Here is a 20,687-nt window from a genome sequence, read left to right on the forward strand (position 1 = left end):
ATTTCACTATATGAATCATAACATCCAGTACACTTTTATGATAAATTGGGAAGGAAAGAAGAGCTTGACATTGTGCTTTCACAACTTGCACATTATTTCCTTTTTTTGACTGGCTTAAAGTAGAAGATGGGAAGCAAGGCTTCTCTAGGTTAGCAGAGTTTTGTTGGTAAGGCAGACCTAATAATAGAATTAAGGCTGTCAAAGCTAGTATTTCTAGTTGTTAAGAAGTATTTGATGTGAACACTGCTAGTACCTAAACAAACATTTTCTAAACTTTAGTAGGAATGGATAAGAAATGATAGGTCCCTCAGGGGGGGACCTTAATGTTCTTTACAACTACCTGAAAGGAGGTTGCACACAGGTAGGGGTAGGTCTCTTCTCCCAGGTAACAAGCAATAGGACAAGAGAAAACAGCCTCAACTTGCGCCAAGGGAGGTTTAATTGTATATTAGGAAACATTTCTTCACTGAAAGGGTGGCCAAGCATTGGAACATGCTGCCCAGGAAAGTGGTAGAATCACCATCTCTGGAGGTGTTTAAAAAATATGCAGTGTTTAGTGACATGGTTTAGTGGTAGACTTGACAGTCCTGGGTTAATGGTTGGACTTGATGTTGAAAGTCTTTTCGAACCTAAATGATTCTATCATTCTATAAATGCAGCAGAAGATAACAACATGGAAAAACAAATTAGGATTTGGTTTTGTCAGTAAAGTCTCAGTGCTCTATCAGAATTATTAAATATTTGTCTCCATTGTTTGTTATATACCTGAGAATAAAAGACAGCAATAGGACTTTTATCTTCTGCTGCACAATCTTTGGAAGCGGGATGAAGCAAAGCAAGAGACTGGGTCCAAAATCTATGCAGTTAAAGTGACAGCTCAGAGTCACAGCTGATTCAGAAATACAAGTAGGTTTTTACAATATTTTTTATTTAACATACTAAAGGCAGACACAGTGCATGAAACAAGTACTATGCATAATCAATTATTATTTTACAAACTTCTGCTTTATTAAGGTACATGTACAGTTATTAAGTTCCCCTATTAAAATGAATTCTCACAGCATTGCTAGATATCAACAGTACTATCAAACATTGTGTTTGTGTACCAAGCATCATTATGAACTCAATATTCACTCCCTTCCTGATACCTAAAATAGCTGACAGCTTCTGACATTCTAGTCTCTACTGAATAACAAATATGGAGTTTTTCATATACATCGTTCTCAGTACTGTCCTAATTGTATTTTAGCCATATCAACATAAAAAAATATGATTTTATTATGAGTTCACTGTGTAGCTTTATAGAGTCAAGGAGAATGAGCTGAAAAATGAGCCTCTGGGCTTGAAGTGAGGCTTAGTGGTCTATTTGACAAGTGAATTTGGAGAAGCTGTCAGAGCCAGAGTACTGCTGAGTTATTGGTACTTACCAGACCTGCTCTATGTTTTTTCCTGGGGACAGTAGAGTGCAAGTTCAGCAGAACTTGGTGAGAATAAAGGGGATGTTATGATGCTTTTTTTTCTGCTCAACTAGCAGGCACTTGGGGATGACACCTTTATTCAAGAACAGTACACACTGTATTGCAGCTGCAGCCTAATATCTGCAGTGACCATCCAAAGATCGGGATACCGCAGAGGCTATGGCAGTCTGACCTTTGGTCTTACCTGGCAAGCCTGATTCTTTACAGGGCACCATGCAGAGCAGGCTGTGGCTCTGAGACCTGCAAAAACTCCCCAGACTTCAGTTGTGTGTGCATCCCCAGAACGTGGGAGGAAGAGAAGCTGGCATGGGACTTCTGGATGTGGGGATCAGATATGTCTTAGACATAGGCTGTGTGACTCCTTCCACTCTTAACATTAGTTTTCAGCAGCTCCAAACCTGTGCTGGCCCACAAGCAAGGAGCAGGATGGCAGAGTGCTTTGGACAACACCATACTTTGCCTTTCTTGGGAGGCACTAGATCATCAAGCAGCTTCCAAGGGACATGCAAGTGGTGAACTGCTAACTGGCTGGGGAGTACTGCTTCAGAAAAAGAAACATTACAAGGAAGTGTTCTTGCTTGCTTTATATTAACTGAAAACTTGAGGGCTAATTTAATTTCAAGGAAACTATCTCCTTAAAAATGGAATTTGGATTTCCCTTTAGCAGAGAGACAGAAAAATAATTTGCCTGTTGGATACTGACCTCTCAGGCTAGTGCCAGGTTATCCCTCTTGGTTTCTTTCAGAAACAATAACCAGCAAGATCAGGCTTTGACTGGAAAAGAAACATAGGTCTTCCTGTGAGGCATAGTAAGAAGTGCTTAAGTAGCCATGTGGCATATGGAACTGACCTTTTCTTGCTGTCTTTTTCTTTCTTTCAAAGATGTACAGCAGAGTATGGAAAGCAAACAAATAATTAAATTGCATTGGTTCTGTGCATTTCTGCGTGTTAATGTGTCTGTTTGTTGGTTGAGTTCATTAAACTGCAAGCTTAATACCATCTAGATTAGAATCAGAAGTAGGCATGACACCTCTTGAAGTTAACAAAAAGTTTAATTTCCGTTCTTGTACAATTCGCAATCAGTAATAGTTATCTACTAACACATACTTTGTCCTGACATATGTCAACTTGGGTGTTTTTAATTATGTTTATTTTGCTATAATTATTTTTGGAATAGATTAGGTTGAAGACTTATTACATTGACTAATAACTTGTATGAATATATTCATTTAACACTGCTCCAATTTTGCTTTGCTGATCTTTCTTAATAATAGAAAAAATGTATTATAATGAAGAATTTTAATATTTTTGTCACTCCCTGGTGATCACTGATGTATTTGAACTGTTGGTAGGCTAGCTTGGAGTTTGATAGTTAGGATGTGGAGGGAGAAGAGGTTTCCAGTCCAGAGTCATCAGACCTACATAGATTGCTGAGACCACGATTTCTTATGTTGATTAACATTATCCAACTTGGTTTGCTAGCAGAAGACCAGCAAAGTAAACTTACTCTGCCTTAATCCATCTGTTACCTCTTGCCGTCTCTTGGGGAAAGTGACTGTCTTTCTGTTCTATGACTACATGTTGGTTTAGTGCAGTGAGGTCCTGATCTGTGAAAAGGTCTGCAAGATACTTAGTAACACAGAGGAGTAAAAACACTGTTACCACCTTCTCACTGAAAACAGCGTAGACATAGGTCTCGCACTGCTTGCTTTTGTCTCCTTGGACCAAAAAACAAAGGCTGCAAGTGTGCTGTGCCCGTGGTACCTACTGCAGGTGGCCACTCATTCTGCACAAAGCCTTCAGTTTCACTCTTATCATCACACAGAGGAGCAGCAGTGGGCAGAGGCACGGTTCTTCAGCCTATAAATCGTTTATTAGACACAAGGATAGATTGCATGAGGGACCAACCATGAGAAGCACTTTGTCCTGTGAGGAGTTACTCTAGGAGTATCTAGCCAATCCTTTCTACTTCCTCCTGCTACTGTACAATATACCTTTCCTCCCCTGTTTCTGAATAGCACAGTTGCCAATCTCACCTTTAGTCTTGCACTTGTGCTTAGCCATGGCTGTCCCTCCGCTGAAATGGACAGAGCATGCAAACAGTTCAGTTGCATCTGCAGACAGGTCCAGAAGCAGCGCTACCTGTAAGTCACGTTTATGCATCTATCAGTCTCGCTGTTAGAGGAATCCTTTCCTCAGCTTGGCCTCCGTTTTATATGAATTTAAATGAAAGCAGAGAAGTTGCTAAGATGCTAACTTTTCTCTTTTACTGTGCTGTAGGGAGTACAATGCAAGGAAATAGTCAGATTATCCTTTACTAGATATGACTGGCGAGACCCATTAATATTTAATGGGAATCAGATTGTTGGATAGTCTCATGCAGATGTGCAATGGTTCTCCAGAGCATTGTAAATTGCTTTAAATCCTGGATTCTTCCAAGTTCAGCAGTCTTTCTGCAGGACACCATAATGATTGAAATCGACGGAGGCACTCACCCTAACGGCTTCCTAATCAAATTGGGAAAGACTATTTTCAAAGGTGGAAGATCATCTCTGAAACTTGGTTCCTTCCCTTTGGACTATCACTGCCAAAAATAGTTGGCCTTCTGGTTGCTCAGCAAATTTAATTTGTTGTTCCAAACTTCCCTAATGGCAATGGAAGTGGTGAATTGATTGCAGTGAAAATCTTCTGATTAGAGTACTAGGAAGATTTAATGTCATATATATATATATATTTATGTATGTATGTGTGTGTGTTCATATAGGTATGTGTGTGTGCATTTTGTCCTCTGCCTAGTAGGTTTTATAAAAATATATACCTTGATTTTATGTCTCAGAAGCCTTCGGCTAGATATATCTTTAAGTCACAATGAATTAATAAAAATAAATCTCCTCTGGATAAACTGTACTTCTGAAGTCAAGATTATATTGCTACTTGAAAAATGTTATTTTTCAGAGAAGAAAAACTGAAAAGGTTTATTAGAATTTGAAGTCAGTTAATAAAAGACAGAAAATGTTAGACTTGGCTTCCTGTTTTGATTGCTTTCTCAGCATTGCAGTAATGCCCTTCAGCTAATTCCATCACAGTCATTAGGTAGTTTCTTGACTGTCCTGTGCCTTAGTCTCTCTTTTTAACACCTGTGCTGTGGGACCAAAAGAACTGTCACAGGACTGGGGGGCAAGATACCTAGCATTCTGGCATAGCAGTCTGAAGAGTCTTCCTAGACCTGTTGTTGCTTTACAACAGGAACGTAGAAGCAAAGTGATGGTGTCCAGCCACTGCAGTCAGCATGGCTCAGCATTTAGGTGTCATACAAGCCTGTGTCCCTGACTCGTCAGTGATGATCAATGAAGATCACTAAACAGGTTAACTACTGTAGAGTCTGAGGTAGCTGAACCTGGAGAACTGCAGGCCCAGGAGGTGCCCCCTTCCTGCACCAGAGCTGAGGTCACTCCTTTCATCCCAAATCCCAGCTCCAGCCACTCCTGGGCTTGATCCTCATCCTCAAGGAAGGGAAAGTGACTTTAACTGCTCTTCTCTTTCCTGCTCACCTGCTACTCTGACCTGAAATTTGCTAGTTGTTCACACCTGTGCACGTATTTTATGTGGTTGCAAGAGCTGGCCCTGGCCTATGCCCCGCCCCCCCCCCCCCCCCCCCGGCATGCTCTCCCTGAGGTGAGGGCACTGCTGCCATGTCCCACTGCTGGCCTGCCCCGCGGCAAGGTCCCTGGCAGTCTGCACCTGCAGCTGCTCAGAATGAGGGGCACACTCACCCAATACTGACTTAGAAGTAGGATTTAATAAGAAAATAGAACACACTGTAGCCATCAGGCATAGCACTCTGATAAATGTATTCATTGGCTGCCTACTTAGATGTGACTGGACCCTTTTATCCTCCTTCCTCTTTCCCCCTCCCTTTACCATCCTGCCTTCCCTCCCCTAAACATCTAATAGGTATTGTATGACCCTAAGTGTCTCATCTGCTCCATCCCAAATTCCCTTTCCCCTGCATCCCACCATTGATCCTATACCCCTTTAAAAGGAACCACCTTAGTTTGTCAGGCAGAGAGTTTCTTTGGTGTGTTTCACACCAAGGACAATGGCCTAACCATTCCTTGCTGTGCAAAAACTTGGCATTTTCTATTCTTCATTGGTCTGATCGTTTGGGTTCCTTCTCCTGTCAATAATCCTCTTCTCACTGCTGACTAGCAATTTTATTAGTCTCTAGTCATATAAACGAGTAGAGTTATCCTCTGACCACGGAGATTTTTCTCTATCAATGGCTATTCCCTGGAATAATTTACTCAATAAGCTAGAAAAACAATGGAATTGAAAGAAAAAGCCCTGAGTGAGGCACAAAATGTAGACACACTTAAACAAAGAAATGGACAAATGTGTTTTTGCATTAAGAGACATGTGTGGATGGAGGAGTACCTACTCCATAGAAAATACTTTCACTGCAGGGAATTAGACATGCAATTTGGGAGGAGCTGTGCCTTGTCCTTCTCTAATAACACCATGTTATTAGCAAGTGAAAACTCATTCTCAGACATTCTCAGTATCTTTCTGGATATAGCTTCTCCACTATCTTTGACATTAAATCAAGGAAGCACAGACATCTTACTGACCTCAAAAGATAGCAAAACTTCAGCTCTGAACAAAGATTGCACTTGTTGGAAGTAGGCAAACTGCAAAAGACTATGGTCCCAAATGCTGATCTTAAAAGAGAAAGTCTGCACTTCAGAAAGGTGGGACTGCACTCTACTGATGTTTGGGGAATAAAAGTATGTAGGTTCCCAAACCATACCCATTTGCAAGTTGTTTTGTTTTCAGCATTATTTATATTACCATTTTCAAATATAATTTCAGGTAGCATTAAGAGAAAAGATAGATATGAAGCTAGGAGGACAGTGGCTAGGGAAAGGGTTGTGCATGTGCAATAGCCTGGGAAGTATACGTGTTTTCTTGGCTGTCTGGTTTCTAACAGATTGGTGGTTTGCTCTTGGCTTTTTTTTTTTTTTTACTGCACTATAAATCTGCTAAAATCCGATGTGATGCAGAAGTTTAAGCACCTATGAATTTGCACAATTTGGAATGGAATTTGCAATGCATGGGGGGGTGCATATATAAAAGGCAGAATTTTATTTATGGATACCCATAATAATGTACTGTAGGTTACTAAAGTATGTAGGATGAACAACTGTCGTAATAATGACATCATAAATTTCTAAATTGTTATTAGGGAGTAAGGCTTGGGGAGGCTGGTAGCAAAGGTACAAGCATTTTCCTGTAATTGCTCTATAGTCATGTAAGTCAGACCCTTTTCTTGTTTTGTTTTGGTTTTTCTTTTTTTTCCCCTCTTGTCCTCAGTGAATAATCCCACTTCATGCAAGCCAGCCATTTCTGTAGGTAACATTCCTGTTGCTTGTGCCAGAAATTTGAAAAATGCCTTGTGTCTCTGTGTATGTATGGACATATATGCACATGCATAGTTTTATCAGCTATTATTTGCAAAAGCCTAAAAAGCCTTTTTTGTTTTGAGAAAATTGAACATGAGACTTGAAATGCATGCAGCTTGTACTGTCACTACAGAGACTTCCCTGTTTACAAAATGGGATTGTCAGAACTGAGAAAAAACCTGTACTTCACCTTGATGCTGTGAATCAAGCAAATTGAATCAAGGAAATACGGGATTTCTTCAAGTGTCTTGTGACTAAGAATTACTGGCAATAAATAGCTCAGCATTCTGTAAACTTCTCACCCACGCACCTACTCTCCCCACACCTGTTCGCCTCATGGCTCCTTTGTTTCTCCTTTTTCTTCCCTTTCCCTAGATCACTTACTTTTGTCTCTTTTCTGTACACTTGGCGTTATTTTCTCTTCCAGTCTGCACTCTCCACTAGCTCTGTCTTCCCAGAAGGAGACTTCTCAGAGGATGGCTGCCTGTTCTGCTCATGACAGAGTTTGTTGAGGTGGATGGCAATGGGGATGAGCTGATAGTTCTGCATCTGAAAAATATATGCAAGGGCATGATCAGTCCACATATCCCTTTCAACCAGTCAGCACCAGAAGAAGCTGTATGAATCACACATTATTTCAATAGCCTTGTAAGCATTGAAGAAGGCACAATCTCTTACCAGTCTCCAGGGAACTGTACTGAAGAGCATTTCGTTGTATCCTGAAGGGTCAACTGAGAAACAGTTTGTAAACTTATGTAGCATGCCAGGCCTTTAAGCTCTGTGCAGCTGACCTATATGCTGTCATGCTGTATTCAATTTATCCTTGTCAATTGCCTTGTGCTAAGACTAATTTCCCAGATCACCATTTCCTCAAATTTACTAATTTATTTTTATACTAAGTATTTTAAATATACACAGCTTAGCACAATGCCAGCTTTTTCCTTTCCATAATGCATCTTAAAGCATTACCTGACTTCTAAGATGGCCAAAACTGATAGAGTTTAAATGCAAGAAAAATGCAGTAAAAGCTACTGCAAATTTTTATGGGCACATATAATTCAGGGGGTTTCTGGCTGCTATAATACCCTTTTTCAGTCAAAGTTACAGCTTTTCTATATATGGTAAACCACTGTGTAGTGTGGATAACCTTGACAAAGTATTAGAATATTAAGGCAAGCCCTAAAGAGTTTGCATTCCTAAATTATTCAGAGACCGTAAAAATGTACAGTGAAATATTTTGTGCTTCAGTAAATATGCCCCAGTGCTATTCCTTTCCTTCAGTGGATACGTTTTCTGCTATTGTGTCTTAAAACTGTGCTCTCAGCTGATTCTCTAGTTTATACACACCAAAGGCTTTGTCTCGTTGTCTCTCACTGCACGGTCTCCTAATGACTCTTTGGAGGTCAGATTTGGCAGATGTCCTTGGCGTATCGCTGCAAGTAAGCCTGCAGGTCACATCTGGGGTGCCAGGCTGGCATGACCACAAGCACAGCTTGTACCTTGTGGAGCTGGGTGATGGGGTACACGTCCAGCATGAGTGCACCTCCTCCAACCCCTGGGCTCTGCTTCCAGGTATGCCTGCCAGCCTGTGGGACCAGCCTAGACCATTGCCACCTCCAACAGGTCTTGACTGTAGCGTATCTTATGTGTCTTTTAAAAATGTCCACAGCTGCAGCCTCCATGGGAGCAGGACCAAGAGGCACGTGGCTCTATACTGGTGGCCGTACAGTTAAGCTGCTGTGGGTCAATCAGCCTCGCACTGGCAGTGCTGACTGGTCTCACTGCCAGTATGCAAAATGAACAACTAATAATAGCGACGTAACACATTTCTAAATTGCTATGAGGGAGTAAGGCTTGGAGAGGCTGTTTAACAAATCTGTATGCCCTTGAGCAGTGCTCCTGTTCTCACTTTAAGACTTCCACCTCTTCGCTGCTACAGCTGATCCATACCCCTCAGGCAGTGAGACCTAAGCTACTGGACCAGTGGTCCATGTCAGACAGCACCAGTGGTGTTGATGTGGGGAGATCATGGAGTTCAAACAGACACCTGTGTTAGATGAAGCTCCAAAGGTGCTGCTTCAGCTAATGTGAAACCCCAGCAGAAATGTTAGGAAACAGGACAGAAGTCCAGAAACCATTTCAAAAGTGTCTGAAAAGTATCTGTGACACGGTAACCACTGTGACAAACCAATGTGTAATGTTGCTGTCTTCATGAGAACTAGGATTTGACCCACAGAAAAGTTAAATTTTTAGAATACTAAATATTTTAGAGGCTTACAACAAACTATGGTAAAGCAATGAGTACTGTGAATATCCCCATATCTATACTGAAGACAGCTTCATTAGCATGTAGAACACCAGCAAGTCAAATGAGTTAGGGTGAATAAAGAAAGCATGTTAATGGAATGACAATTTATTTTAAAGCACATAATGATTTCATATAACAACACACAGGATAAAATGTCCCTTTGTCATAGATAAATATGCAAAGACCTTACTGAAAGCTGCCATTTATAGTCTCTGTTGTTCTACTTCTTAGTTGTGCATAGGCACAGGTAATATCTAGTTAACTGAATTAGAATTTGTGAAAATCTCGTTTATCTCATCGGCATCTGAAAAGCTGCAGCATATGCTATTATTACCCCTGATACTGTAAGCCCTGATCCCAACCCTGTATAACACAGAGAACTAGAGGAGGTTAAGTTTCAAAAAGCTTATGCTCTAAGAACAGTAAGAACTGTAATATACATGCAAGATGTTACTGTACAACTGCAGAGTGTGAATTCTGTATTTTTAAACTGAGATGGGAAGAAAGAAAACCCACTGTTTTAGCTAAAAAAAAAAACCTCAAAACAACCCAAAACACAAGCAAAAAAAACAAAGAAGGAAAGAGAAGAGATACAGGAGAAAAGAATATTAAGAGATTGATGGAGAAAATGTGTTAGGGTTGACACAAGAAAAGAGAAGGAATGGCTGGAGCTAGCAGCTAAGCAGAAAGACAAACAACATTCAGAGTAAATACTACAGAAAACAGCTTTGTATCATCATCAGAGTTGAAGGTCAAATCCTAAAATGTTTCTGCAGCTGTTCTCGCCAATATGTCTCTGGCTGCCTCTATTCAAAATAAATCCCAGATACTATTTAAGTGATAGCTGGTACATATATTTCAGAATTTGGGGAATACTAAGTTTTCTTCAAACATCATCTGCTGAAGTGGTTTATCATGGAACTGAGCTTTCAGTGACTCACCTGGTGGAAATATAATCTTATTTTTCTGTAGTAGTAATGGCAGAATGATTAAATAACAACTAGAATACAGTAATGCTTGTGTTTCCTCATTACATTTCCTATGTGTATTTTTATTTCTTATTTCTATTATGTTGTGGTGCTCTCCAAAAAGCTAAAATACTTGTAAAAATACCAAAGACTCATTCTTCAGAGGGAGTAGACAGTAAGGAGCCTCTGTCCAACAAGTCTTCAGCTGGGGGTCTGACAGACAGATGGCAGAAAATTGTATCTGTTAAAGTAAATCTAATTTAGCAAACATCTACACTGCAGTCACTTCTCCTCTGCTCTCAGTGCCTGTGCTATATGGTTTAAAGCAAAATCATATATGCATTAATGAGTTGTCATCTCTGTAATGCCTGTAGGACAGACAGTCACTACAGACTGAGACAGTCAAACCAGATGGCTGGAGAATCCCTCAGCTGACAGGTGGGAAGAAGCACTGGTCATGGCTTGACATTCAGACAGTGTGTCTTGGCCAGCTTCACGGTCTGTATTAATTCAGTGTCAAGCCTTGCAAGGGAAATGGCATGTTGGAGTCATTGCACAGTACTACTGGTTTGTCATGCCATGATCCTGTGGCCCAGTGATGATCTACAAGAACTTCCTTATCTTTACCTTATCTACAGAAAAGCTCAGAAATGGAAAAGAATCTCATCTGCTTTGTATTTTCCTTCTTCATACTGTGGAAATAAGAACTGTCTCTTTCATACCTTCTTAACCCTATGGAAAACCTTCAAGAAGGCATCCGTGTGCTCAGCCCATTCCTCACAGTATGAAAGCCCAGCAGCACACAAAGCATTACTCTACCAGCATTTTCAGCATCTCCCTTCAGCTCATAGATGTCATCAGCAAATCTCAGCTGGGAGCCAATCTGCCCAAAGACAGCAGGCAGGCCCTGCAGGGCCACCAGGATAGGCAAAACTGCAGCGGGAGTGCCTATGATTTGGAGATGCAACTTAAAGAAACCTATAGGCTTATTTACTGTACACAGCTGAGACCATCTCTCGAGTCTTCTGAATGCAGGCAGGAAAACTACCTCATGCAGAAACTATTTCAACACAACCATTTTTATCATGTCTTATTTGTTGTCTTACTGGAATTATAAAATTGCCACAGTATCAGAAACCTGGGAGCCCTACCGGTGGGCTTTGCTAAATGATACATAGGGAAAACTTTGCTTTACTTTGTTGTTTTCACTTGTTTCCAAACAACTGTGAAAACTTTGCAGCTTCCAGCATTTCATTTTTTTGTATGTAACTTTTGCTTCACTGATGAGCAGAAGTAAGCAGGAAAAAGAAAAGTCTTTCTAACACTCAGAGAGAGCTTTTCTAACAAAGCTGTTCTCACAAGCCTCTGAGTTGGCATGGTCTTATTCTTCTTACACTGAGAGAGGAGATGCATGCTGTTCAATTTGAAATGGGAGAAAAACCATCAGACACTCCTATAAATTCCTGTCACAAATTTTATCTCTGAAAGTCAAATTCTTGTAACTTTATCCTCCTTCAGTTTTGCTCCATTACTAACCTTTACGGAGCAAAGGAAACAACCAGACTGCACTGACCATAGCTCATTGGTTTCAAGCAAGGTCTAGTATGGCTGTGATTTATGTTCTGAACCTACAGGTCATGGTGCTTCACGCTAATCCTCCTATGGATTTATTCTTGGCTGCTGAGGTCATGTCCTAACAACTGTTTTAGTGACACTTTCTCAGCTATCTGTTGTTGGTTGGTCTGTTTTCTTCTCAATTGATATGTAGCTTCACTTGGTCTAAAGATGAAAAAAATCAGTTTATCGCCTCCAATGCCATATTCTTTTTTTTTTCACATATCAGAATAAATGTAAAATGGCTGCCCTAGCAGAAAAGTAATGTAGAATATCTTAATTAGAGTAAGAATTGATAGATTAAGAATTTTTTTTCATTTTTTGGCGGTGGATGCAGAAGTTGCAAAATCTTCTGAAAACCTTCTGTCCCAACAAGGTGAGAGACAATCTCTCTTCCCCCTCTCCTCGCCCTGTGTTTTTTGGTGGTTTTTTTTGGTTTTTTTTCATTTGATTAAGTGATAGATAAAATATTCCAGGTCTTTCAGCTTTCATAGAAAACACCTGCTTTGACTGTGATTGTCCCTCAAGTCAAAGACTTAGGGAAATCCAGAGACCCCTGCAACCATTTAAAAAGACATCAAGTATCCCCAACTACAAATACTACCCTTTTACCTCATTGCTTTTTGCTAGAGTGGGTGCACTCATATTCAGTTTACAACAGTCACTCTGATATAATAGTAGATGTGCTAGCTGTCAAACTATCAGAATATTTAAAGTATAAATAGAATCAGGCATATAATGGTTTGCCTGTGTGTTGTATGAAATCTTGACCATCTCATTTAAGAGGAGCTGAGGGAATCAGTTTCTTAAAATCCTGGGGAAAAAAAACAACCTCAAAACCAAACCAAAACGCAGAGAACCTGAGGCTCCCCTTAGAAGACTGCTCTAGAAAATGAGCTATCATTTTGCTTGCAGGTGATCTTGACTGCAGATCTGACATTATGTTTGTTTGGCAGCTGTGACATATACTAAGCTTCACTGCATCCCCCTAAAGGCTTAGAACATGAATGACTTCTAAATAACGGAGGCACGTTACGCTTTGACTACTTAGCCCTGCAGTCTGCAGCCTGCATAGGCAAAGATGTGATAGAAAGGCAGAGCTTCAAGAAGGAACTATCTGGTGAAAAGGGAGGCTACTCTGAGGTGGTTATTATTCAGGTATGGTTTTCCTATCAGTAACTACGGCACATTTCTTTGTACACAATTATATGATTAGGTTACTGTTATTTAAAAAAGATAGAATCTTTTGCACATAAAAGCACATCTAGAAATGTATCTCTAATACTTTTAAATACTTCTTAAACATGTACTGTACACTTTTACAGAATATATTTCATAGGGGTTTGTAAGAATATTTTTCCAGCATTTTCTCTGAAGTGGAAAACCTTGAAGCTGAATCAGATTATTTTCTCTCCCTGTACCAAGGAAAGACAAACATTTTTCCCACCCACTGTACGAATGTAATTTGGGAATCTTGCTACTGTTCCTGTCTATTACTACTATTAAGTAGCACTCAAGTAGTGCTCAAGACAAAGAAAAACTAAAAAATTATTTTTCCAAAGCTACTGAGCAAGATCAGGAGAATTTAGACTTTCTGACTCATAGTGTCGTGCTGTTTACATTAAATCCCACTGCTTCTTGATAGCTTGTCACCTTTGCATTTGTACAAAATGTTGAGAGCTGATAAAATAACTGACTTATTACATTTAGAGAAAATGTATAAAGCTTCTCTCTATTTTTTGAGACAGAAGCCTTGAAAAGAAGCACAGACATTAATTTGACTAACCCAGATCTGATTATATCCATGGCAAGGAGGTTACTTTATCTGTCCTTTTTGCAACACACCCAATTTGGCTTTAAACATCTTTCAACATACCTGTGCAGTCTCCTCACTCAGGTACCTTATAGGTTTCAGCAGTTTGTAAGTCATTCCCAAAACTGCTCCCAAATTCTTAAAACTTTGAGATGGGCCTCACATTTTTCACTGTGCTTTCCCTATAATAACAGGTTAATCAGCATTTTGTATGTCTGAAATGTCTGTAATTTCTAGATGACTGTGGTCCTTAGACTATTTTTTTAAAAAGAAACAAGTCCTCTACAAAACATAGTGAGCAGCTGGCCAAATACAACCATAAATGCTTTCTCAGCAGTGTGAAACATCTGAAACGAAGGACAGGTGTGGTACAGTGCCTGGGAAAGGAAAGGAGCCTTGGCATGATGTCTCCTGCAGAAATAAAGCAGACTGATATAAATCAACGGAGTAATGCAATTTGTAGCTAAAAAGTTCACAGGAAGGCAAATTAAGCCACAGAGATATCAGAGTAGCTTGGAAAATTTGATGAAGACAGTAGCCAGAAGCTAAGGTGGACACATCTAAGGTGGAAAGCAATAGGAAGTAAAATTTGCATTGACACAAGGCAAGTTCCAAAAGTATTGTGGTATTATACTTCATGATCTGCAAATGAGGCTGAGTGAAAAATGTTGATAGACAGTAGAGGCCAACAAAGGAAAAATACAAGTTATATTTATATGACCAAGATTTACAAGATGTTGGTTTCAATGGGATGGCAAAATTGTTATTTTTTAAAGACTGAAAAAATGTCAACTCTTGCTTTTGATTTATAGTATGCTCATCAACTAACAAGGGGTGTCTTGCGAGATTACAGCCTGTATGAATTATTTGTGAACAGAAGCAAGTAATATATTCTTACACCTGAGCTAGTCACTATTACCATCTGTGAAATTTAGTTCCCCAGTTCATATCACCTCACCAAGTCAATCATGAAGTGAAATCAGAAATAAAGACAGGCTTTTATCATTCCATCACTTGCTTTTGAAAGCATACACTATAATGCTGTTAATGGAGGTTGCAGTACTTTAATGTTGCAGTACTTTAATGAGACTCAAGTCTCCTGTGCTGACACTGGAAACATTCTGTACATAAAAGGAACACCCAGAAAAATCTAATTTACTGCTTCAAGACAACTCAGTTTTTCTTTTGTTTTGTATTACCGATTGGCTTACACCAAAAAAGTTCTTGGTTCACCGTTGCACTGAAAAAATTCTGTGCTCAGTTTTGTCATTCTCATTTAAGCTTGCAATATGAGAACAACAGAAAAAATCATATTAATACTTTCCTAAAACCACCCCCAACCCACCCTCCACCCCCCTTCCTTTTGGTAATAAAAGATTTCATTGAATGAAAAATTCTGGGTATGGCTAACCTATGCTTTCTCATCTCAGTAGTTCAGTTTTTCAATGGAGAAGAAAAACAGTAAATCTTTTGATGTTAACTCTACATAATTGACAAGAAATGAGTCAAAGAATGGATAAACACTAATCAGGTTTGCTTATACCAAAGAATAATTTTGGCTGAGAAAAGACTTCTTCACTAATTATATTGGTCTTGCTTCCATTAAGTTTTAATGAAAAGAAAAAGGTGGCTAAAACTGTGAGGGCTTTTGTGTAATTTTGAATCTCTGTTATTTTCATTTGATTTCTGCTTCTGGCCTTAACCGGAAAGACACTGGTGATCTGAAAGCAAATATACAGCTATGCCTACATTAACAAGCAGGTTAGCTCAGTAGGAGTATACCATTAAATCAAAGCAGCTGATGCGGGAGCCCTATTATTATATTCAATTTGCACATTTTACTTTAGGCTACATTTAGCCTTCTCTGCAGAACTGAATGTCCTCACCATGTACATGGTTTGAAATGGTCTTGAGCCCATATGACTGATTAAAGTCTGTTAGGGTTTGTAGTGCATTAGATCTGCACCTGAATCAGGGATTCCTGTTTAATTTCTTCTGAAAGAAATCCAGTTCTCATGTGCCAAAATTGCTTTGCAAAATGGTCCAAAATGCTAATGCAGACACCGCCTTTGCCAACCAATGATATGTACACTTTTTTCATGTCTTTCTGGAAGTATCACGTTAACTGGAAATCTTCACAAGCTTCTAGTTTAAATTTCCAAAACCAAAGATATTTCAAATTATATTCTTTTCTGAATACATCTCAAACTAGCAGTATTATGCATAGATATTCTATGCATAAATCATAGACGAAAATCGTATTGCCTCAATATCATAACTGAAGGGTGGATTAATTTAGTACATAACACACAGTCAAGAGGTTGGTATTAACAATCAGCACAATAGAGCTCCAGAAATTAACTTTAAAAGCCCATAGAGCAAGTTATTTATGGAGTGGCTGAGAGAATTTTGAATGCAGTGTGAGACCGCATGTTGTTATTTTCTATTGAAGTCATTTGGTTCTTGATATTATAGCAATCTAAATATTTTCATTATTGTGCTGACATTTTTTTGTTCAAATGGATATTCTCTTAAATCTAAAAAGATTTAGCAGACTATGCGAAGTAATGTTTTTGTATGACTACCTTTACTAATACATTCCTAAATTATCCAGGTTTGGAATCATCAGTATCAGCCTTTTAGATCTGTCATGCATGTTTCTGCCTGTAAACACGTCTTCCTTCGACTGAAGTCTGAGATACCTATTTTTATAAAACCAGCACAGATATATGCTCTGTTACTAAAGAGTAATTTTCCATTTTACGTGAAAAAGACTTAGATACACTGCAAGGTCTTGCAGCACTTCAGTTTGCACTTTAATAAACAGGAGAAACAGGCATTCAGCATTTCACAGAATCAAGGCAACCCTTTTAGAAAGTGCTTCCCTTAATGATTTGTGTAGTTCTTAGTTTCACATTAGGGTGTCTATTTTTTGGCATATTTAAGCCAAACACATGCAAGTATCTGCACGTGTCCTTTATTTTTGAGTCAAGCTCTTTCTGTACACCCTGAAGGATACCATGTTGTTGTTTCATATTAGTTTTACATTTCTATATTAAGTGTAAGAAAGCCACATTGCTAATCTAATGACCAGATAAATTGCCCCAGTGATAAGAAGTGTTTACCAAATCAAAACATAGTTCACTTCTGTTAGGACACGTTATACATTCCAAAAAATCAGTGTTCATTTAGGAAACACCAGCACAGTTTAGGGTATAGGAGATGTCCATGTTGCCCATAAGATGTAGCCATTGACAGGGACACAAAGTGTGTGTGCACATCAAGGGTTATTTTTTTATAGATAAAGCCTGTCTTTTTAAATCAATAGATGCTTCTGCAGGCTTTCATTCTAGACCCTAGCTTTTTCCATATGCTGTCAACTGTAACCAATAAATCTAAACATATATTTACTCTACATGCTCTACCACAGTGTTTTTAGGAGAACAGATGAGTTCTAACAGCTGTACAAATAGGCAATAAACAAGGACCCTTTTGGAAACAAATCATTTTTACTTTTCTTCAAAAATACTACATGCTGCCAAGACAGATGAAGAAATAGGGGATCAATATAAGGTATTAATCTCTTCAGAATTACAATTATAAGCAATCCTTTAAGCACATGTCTACAGCTAGTGAATTATTGTATTTGAAGTCAAACTGCAGATTAAACTTGGAGAATGCAGAGGGAGGCAGCCAAAGAGAGGGAGAGAAATGAATCTGTATAAGGGGGAGGGGAGTGACATTTTGATTTGACACATTAACATCTTTATATTACTGTTCTGCCAGTAAAAAGCCTCTCTGGAGGTGTATGAAAGATTTTGCACTTAAAACTAAACTGGCAAAATAATCTTCTTTGCTGTGTAGATTAATGTTATAAAATTTTCCTTTGCTTGTCTAGGGCAGTTCTGATTCTCTCTGCATACATTTAAAACATCTTTTTATTTTTCCCATCTTCCCTAGGTTTGGGTTCCTAAAAGGTGCTAGTCACTATGGGAGGGAGAAAAACAGTCACAGCTTTGTACTTCATTTTTTCTCTAATTGAAGTACCTTCCACACTTGTCACAGCCTCAGAACAGAAGGAGCAGGGAGGCAGAGGAGTCTTCAGGTGGCAAGCAGGCACATGAAAATGAAATAAATGAAGGCTTCAAAGACACAAGTGATCACAAACTCCTATCGAAAAGACTCATTTTCTCATGACTATTTCTATCCAGCCCCAGACTCACCTTCTTCTCCCAATCTATACATCTACTTATTACCTTGGTAACATTTTCATTATACATTACACTATTTCTTGGTTCCTTCCCTGTGATAATTTGTACTCTCATTGCCCCTCAAATTCCATGTTTAAAGATCTCCACTTTCACTGGGCACTGGTTCCTGCCTTAGAATATTTTATGATTAACCATTGAACTTAAGACCCACATCCCTTTGGTGATATTCCTATTTCTTCAGAGATCAAATTTAAAATTGATCTTCCTTTCGCTCTCAATTTTCTCAGTTTCCCTGTTGTGTTTGCAGTTGTGATCGCAAGTGTTAATTGTCCTTCAGACATTGAAAAGGCAAAACAATGAAGGTCTGTCGGAACTCGTTGAACTCTTTTGACTTTGCCATTGCCTTCTCTACATTTTGAACATATGAATCTGAGGAACCAGAAGAGAAGCTGAAAAAAAATCAGATTATAGAAAGCATTTTCTGGATCAAGAAACATCAGCCTGTTTGCACAACTAGTTACTGCTGTGAAGAATATAAGACCCAACCACAGGCAGGTTTAGTACTTTAGAGAGAAGTGCAAGCCAACTCAAGGTTAAATCCCTTTCACCTCTTTGCTTCCCTTTTCCTAGAATTAGCCACTCCAATTCTGTACAAGGGTTATTTTCTTCATTATTTGTTTTGTAAAATGCAAGTCAGAGCCTTTTTAATCTTGAAAAATTCTCAGCCTTGATGACTTGCAGCAGCAATGACTTCCATAGTCTATTGAAAAAGACTCTAAACAGATATTTCCACTTATTAATTTATAACCTGCCATCTATCATTTTCCTTGTGTTTGCATCCTTCCTCCCTGAAGCAGGAGGAAAGTTGATTTTAGATTCTAATTTTTTTTTCCCTGGTGCATATTTTCTGTGCTTCAACAGTATTGAACCTAACAATGGCCTCTGTGATCAAAATGTCTGGTGTCCCTGAAGTTTTTCACAGTCCTTTCTTCTTTTCTGCAACCTACATAACTTCTGCAACCTGCTTACTTTGCTACTCCAAATCATGAGTATGCCAGAAAACATTGATCTTGGGATGGGATTTTGAGGCTCTCTTTGTTTTCCCACAGCAGAAAGTGATAGTTTAATTCTAGTCTTTCTCTTCTGTCTTTTAGAAAATTCGATCCCAAGTAATACTTTAGTTCACTAATATTTACTTTCCTTACTAATTTCCTGTGCAGGACTTGTCAGAAGACTGAATAAACTGCCTGCTATCTATTACTTTGGTGACATCCACTGAATTTTAGCACATAGTGTGACTCTTCAAAAAAATCTGCAGGCTAGGCTTCATCACATCCTGGTCCTTCAGGTGTTTATTGTTTTACTTTCCTGATACAGATGCAAGTTTATTCATCCGTAACTTCCTGGATCACTTGTGAAGCCTTTTTAATTAGATACATAAAATTTGCCACCTCTAAGTTACTGATACAGTAGACATTTTTAATTAAAGCCTGTGCACTTTGTTAGCTGCTTTGTGCCCTCAAACATAAGCTGCTTCTGAATTCTACAGTGTCTATCGTTTAGGCCTGTTGACTTGAAGCTTTTCAATTATCTGGCTCTTTCAGCATCTTTTCTTATAACTCAATCATTAAGAGTTCCTCGCCATTATTGACAGGCAAAGCCAGCCTGACACAGAAAATGCCTCTCATTCTCTACAGCAGAGACTGATGCAAAGGAAAAACCATTAGAACTATCTGCATCTTCTTTAATTGCTCTTTTTATCTGTCTCCAAGGACCTATGTCCAACTGAACCAGCAACTGTGCATTTGCAGTTTCACACACATCCATATACTGAAATCAGGTCTCTAACATCCATTCACTGTGGTTCTTTTCTCCAGTGATGCCTATGCAAAGTATATATTGGTTAGCATAGTCCCCTCTTAATCTCTCGTGACTGCAATTTCATAAACTTTAGTGCAAGGGCTTCTCCCATGGTTTTCCTTGTTTGTCCCAGCTGAACTGCAAAGTGATGCATAAATTGCTACAATCTCTGCTATATGCTTTGAGAAAAACTATACATATTTAACTACACCATGTTTGCTTTCTTATGTTATAGTATAGACATAATAGAAAAATATGGCATGAATATAAAAATTGTTTTAAACATATTTCAGGGTAAGAGAAAGCATACTGGTAATACTAAGCATGAAAAAGAATGTTAACCTTTATTGAGTTGATATTATATAACCCATAAATAAATAATTATTTTTTCATGAGAGAAAGACAGAATTTTCTAGTTTCATTACTATAACTTAATAGCTGGCCAAAGGGGAACTGAGCATTCTCTAAAAAAAAAATAATAAAATAAAATAATAAAAATCCTACTACCAGAGCTTTAAATTCCAGACCCTAAATACAGAATCTGATTTTCAGTTTTAAGACCAATAGCTCCCACTAAGCTCTTCCTACAAGACAAGCAGGATTGGCCTACTGTTAATATTTACAGGAAAGGAAAAGGCCTATTAGTACATTGTCTAGTAATGTGCAGCAGAAACTCTTAATGGAATGTCACCATCTGTGTCGCTGCCTAAAATGGAGCTTACTTTTGAAAATGTGATTTAAATTATTTTTTACCGTTTAAAGTACCGAGTGCCAAAGTGATGACAAGCTTTTCACTGTCATCTTCTTAAAATTATGACAGAGTCTTTTTCATTTTTCTCCTATCCTCTCTCTAGAAGTTCATGGGAAGTAAATTTTCAAAGTAGTGACATTAATGGGACTCATGCAGTTAAATCCCTGTGCATCACTTTGAAAATTTACTTGCTACTGTACTAATGAAAATTTAGGTCCTTTAATA

The sequence above is a fragment of the Falco rusticolus genome, chromosome 2 (assembly GCF_015220075.1).
Source record: "Falco rusticolus isolate bFalRus1 chromosome 2, bFalRus1.pri, whole genome shotgun sequence".
NCBI classification, from domain to species: Eukaryota; Metazoa; Chordata; class Aves; order Falconiformes; family Falconidae; genus Falco; species Falco rusticolus.